This window comes from Pan troglodytes, chromosome 21 (assembly GCF_028858775.2).
Source record: "Pan troglodytes isolate AG18354 chromosome 21, NHGRI_mPanTro3-v2.0_pri, whole genome shotgun sequence".
NCBI lineage: Eukaryota > Metazoa > Chordata > Mammalia > Primates > Hominidae > Pan > Pan troglodytes.
Genome location: NC_072419.2, coordinates 75,184,656 through 75,190,655, shown reverse-complemented (window position 1 = coordinate 75,190,655; position 6,000 = coordinate 75,184,656).

The window sequence follows — 6,000 nt, the reverse complement described above, 5'->3', positions numbered from 1 at the left end:
GCTATCTGTGTAAACACGGAAATATCTACACAGCTATCTCTATAAACAAGGAAATATCTACACCGCCATCTGTATAAACATGGAAATACCTACAAAGTCATCTGTATAAATATGGAAATATCTACACAGCCATCTGTATAAACATGGAAATATCTACACAGCCATCTGTATAAACCAGGAAATATCTGCACTGTCATCTATATAAACATGGAAATATCTACAGAGAACTCTGTATAAACATGGAAATATCGGCACAGCCATCTGTATAAACATGGAAATATCTACAATGCTATCTGTATAAACATGGAAATATCTACACCGCTATGTGTATTAACGTGGAAATATCTCCATTGCTATCTGTATAAACATGGATAAATCTCCACCGCAATATGTATAAACATGAAAATATCTACACTTCTATCTCTATAAACATGGAAATATCTACACAGCCAACTGTACAAACATGGAAATATCTACACAGTCATCTGTAGAAACATGGAAATATCTACACCGCTATCTCTATAAACATGGAAATAACTACACCGCTATCTCTATAAACATGGAAATATCTACACCGCCATCTTCATCAACATGGAAATATACACACCGCCATCTCTTTAAACATGGAGGTATCTACAACGCCATCTACATAAACAAGAAAATATCTACACTGCCATCTATATAAACATGGAAATATCTACACCGCCATCTCTATAAACATGGAAATATCTACACCGCTATCTCTATAAACATGGAAATATCCTCACTGCTAACTCTATGAACATTGATATATCTACAGCGCTATCTCTATAAACATGGAAATATCTACACCGCCATCTCTATAAACATGGAAATATCTACACCGTCATCTGTATAAACATGGAAATACCTACACCGCCATCTCTATAAACATGGAAATATCTACACTGCCATTTGTAGAAAGATGGAAATATCTACACCGCCATCTGTATAAACGTGGAAATATCTACACCGCTATCTGTATAAACATGGAAATATCTACACCGTAATCTGTATAAACATGGAAATATCTACACTGCTCTCTGTATAAATATGAAATATCTAAACCGCTATCTCTATAAAAGTGGAAATATCTACACTGCTATCTGTATAAACATGGAAATATCCTCACTGCTGTCTCTATGAACATTGATATATCTACACCGCTATCTCTATAAACATGGAACTATCTACACCGCCATCTCTATAAACATGGAAATATCTACACCGTCATCTGTATAAACATGGAAATATCTACACCGCTATCTGTACAAACATGGAAATATCTACACGGCGATCTGTATAAACATGGAAATATCTACACCGTGATCTGTATAAACATGGAAATATCTAAACCGCTATCTGTGTAAACATGGACATATCTACACAGCTATCTCTATAAACATGGAAATATCTACACCGCCATCTGTATAAACATGGAAATACCTACAAAGTAATCTGTATAAATATGGAAATATCTACACAGCCATCTGTATAAACATGGAAATATCTACACAGCCATCTGTATAAACCTGGAAATATCTGCACTGTCATCTATATAAACATGGAAATATCTACAGAGAACTCTGTATAAACATGGAAATATCGGCAAAGCCATCTGTATAAACATGGATATATCTACAACGCTATCTGTATAAACATGGAAATATCTACACCGCTATGTGTATTAACGTGGAAATATCTCCATTGCTATCTGTATAAACATGGACAAATCTCCACCGCAATATGTATAAACATGAAAATATCTACACTTCTATCTCTATAAACATGGAAATATCTACACTGCCATCTGTACAAACATGGAAATATCTACACTGTCATCTGTAGAAACATGGAAATATCTACACCGCTATCTCTATAAACATGGAAATAACTACACCGCTATCTCTATAAACATGGAAATATCTACACCGCCATCTCCATCAACATGGAAATATACACACCGCCATCTCTTTAAACATGGTGGTATCTACAACGCCATCTACATAAACAAGAAAATATCTACACTGCCATCTATATAAACATGGAAATATCTACACCGCCATCTCTATAAACATGGAAATATCTATACTGCCATTTGTAGAAAGATGGAAACATCTACAACGCCATCTGTATAAACGTGGAAATATCTACACCGCTATCTGTATAAACATGGAAATATCTACACCGCAATCTGTATAAACATGGAAATATCTACACCGCTCTCTGTATAAATATGAAATATCTAAACCGCTATCTCTATAAAACTGGAAATATCTACACTGCTATCTGTATAAACATGGAAATATCCTCACTGCTAACTCTATGAACATTGATATATCTACACCGCGATCTTTATAAACATGGAAATATCTACACCGCCATCTCTATAAACATGGCAATATCTACACCGTCATCTGTATAAACATGGAAATATCTACACCGCCATCTCTATAAACATGGAAATATCTACACCGCGATCTGTATAAACATGGAAATATGTACACCGCTATCTGTATAAAAAAGGAAATATCTACACCACGATCTGTATAAACATGGAAATATCTACACCGCGATCTGTATAAACATGGAAATATCCTCACTGCTAACTCTATGAACATTGATATATCTACAACGCTATCTCTATAAACATGGAAATATCTACACCGCCATCTCTATAAACATGGAAATATCTACACCGTCATCTGTATAAACATGGAAATATCTACACCGCCATCTCTATAAACATGGAAATATCTACACCGCGATCTGTATAAACATGGAAATATGTACACCGCTATCTGTATAAACAAGGAAATATCTACACCGCGATCTGTATAAACATGGAAATATCTACACCGCGATCTGTATAAACATGGAAATATCTAAACCGCTATCTGTGTAAACATGGAAATATCTACACAGCTATCTCTATAAAGATGGAAATATCTACACCGCCAACTGTATAAACATGGAAATACCTAAAAAGTCATCTGTATAAACATGGAAATATCTACACTGCTATCAGTATAAACATGGAAATATCCTCACTGCTATCTCTATGAACATTGATATATCTACACCGCTATCTCTATAAACTATGAAATATCTTCACCGCCATCTCTATAAACATGGAAATATCTACACCGTCATCTGTATAAACATGGGAATATCTACACCGCGATCTGTATAAACATGGAAATATCTACACCGCGATCTGTATAAACATGGAAATATCTACACCGCGATCTGTATAAACATGGAAATATCTAAACCGCTATCTGTGTAAACATGGAAATATCTACACAGCTATCTCTATAAACATGGAAATATCTACACCGCCATCTGTATAAACATGGAAATACCTACAAAGTCATGTGTATAAACATGGAAATATCTACAAAGCCTTCTGTATAAACATGGAAATATCTACGCAGCCATCTGTATAAACCTGGAAATATCTGCATTGTCATCTATATAAACATGGAAATATCTACAGAGAACTCTGTATAAACATTGAAATATCGGCACAGCTATCTGTATAAACATGGAAATATCTACAACGCTATCTGTATAAACATGGAAATATCTACACCGCTATGTGTATTAACGTGGAAATATCTCCATTGCTATCTGTATAAACATGGACAAATCTCCACCGCAATATGTATAAACATGAAAATACACTTCTATCTCTATAAACGTGGAAATATCTACACTGACATCTGTACAAACATGGAAATATCTACACAGTCATCCGTAGAAACATGGAAATATATACACCGCTATCTCTATAAACATGGAAATACCTACACCGCTATCTCTATAAACATGGAAATATCTACACCGCTATCTCCATCAACATGGAAATATACACACCGCCATCTCTTTAAACATGGAGGTATCTACAACGCCATCTACATAAACAAGAAACTATCTACACTGCCATCTACATAAACATGGAAATATCTACACCGCCGTCTCTATAAACATGGAAATATCTACACTGACATTTGTAGAAAGATGGAAATATCTACACCGCCATCTGTATAAACGTGGAAATATCTACACCGCTATCTGTATAAACATGGAAATATCTACACCGCAATCTGTATAAACATGGAAATATCTACACCGCTCTCTGTATAAATATGAAATATCCATACCGCTGTCTCTATAAAAGTGGAAATATCTACACTGCTATCTGTATAAACATGGAAATATCCTCACTGCTATCACTATGAACATTGATATATCTACACCACTATCTCTATAAACATGGAAATATCTACACCACCATCTCTATAAACATGGAAATATCTACACCGTCATCTGTATAAACATGGAAATATCTACACCGCTATCGGTATAAACATGGAAATATCTACACCGTGTTCTGTATAAACATGGAAATATCTACACCGCGATCTGTATAAACATGGAAATATCTAAACCGCTATCTGTTTAAACATGGAAATATCTACAAAGCTATCTCTATAAACATGGAAATATCTACACCGCCATCTGTATAAACATGGAAATACCTACAAAGTCATCTGTATAAACATGGAAATATCTATACAGCCATCTCTATAAACCTGGAAATATCTGCACTGTCATCTATATAAACATGGAAATATCTACAGAGAACTCTGTATAAACATGGAAATATCGGCACAGCCATCTGTAAAAACATGGAAATACCTACAACGCTATGTGTATAAACATGGAAATATCTACACCGCTATGTGTATTAACGTGGAAATATCTCCATTGCTATCTGTATAAACATGGACAAATCTCCACCGCAATATGTATAAACATGAAAATATCTACACTTCTATCTCTATAAACATGGAAATATCTACACTGCCATCTGTACAAACATGGATATATCTACAAAGTCTTCTGTAGAAACATGGAAATATCTACACCGCTATCTCTATAACCATGGAAATAACTACACCGCTATCTCTATAAACATGGAAATATCTACACAGCTATCTCCATCAACATGGAAATATACACACCGCCATCTCTTTAAACATGCAGGTATCTACAACGCCATCTACATAAACAAGAAAATATCTACACGGCAATCTACATAAACATGGAAATATCTACACCGCCATCTCTATAAACATGGAAATATCTACACTGCCATTTGTAGAAAGATGGAAATATCTACACCGCCATCTGTATAAACATGGAAATATCTACACCGCTATCTGTATAAACATGGAAATATCTACACCACAATCTGTATAAACATGGAAATATCTACACCGCTCTCTGTATAAATATGAAATATCTAAACCGCTATCTCTATAAAAGTGGAAATATCTACACTGCTATCTGTATAAACATGGAAATATCCTCACTACTATCCCTATGCACATTGATATATCTACACCGCTATCTCTATAAACATGGAAATATCTACACCGCCATCTCTATAAACATGGAAATATCTACACTGTCATCTGTATAAACATGGAAATATCTACACCGCTATCAGTATAAACATGGAAATATCTACACCGCTATCAGTATAAACATGGAAATATCTACACCGCGATCTGTATATACATGGAAATATCTACACCGCGATCTGTATAAACATGGAAATATCTAAACCGCTATCTGTGTAAACATGGAAATATCTACACAGCTATCTCTATAAACATGGAAATATCTACACCGCCATCTGCATAAACATGGAAATACCTACAAAGTCATCTGTATAAACATGGAAATATCTACACAGCCATCTTTATAAACCTGAAAATATCTGCACTGTCATCTATATAAACATGGAAATATCTACAGAGAACTCTGTATAAACATGGAAATATCGGCACAGCCATCTGTATAAACATGGAAATATCTACAACGCTATCTGTATAAACATGGAAATATCTACACCGCTATGTGTATTAACGTGGAAACATCTCCATTGCTATCTGTATAAACATGGACAAA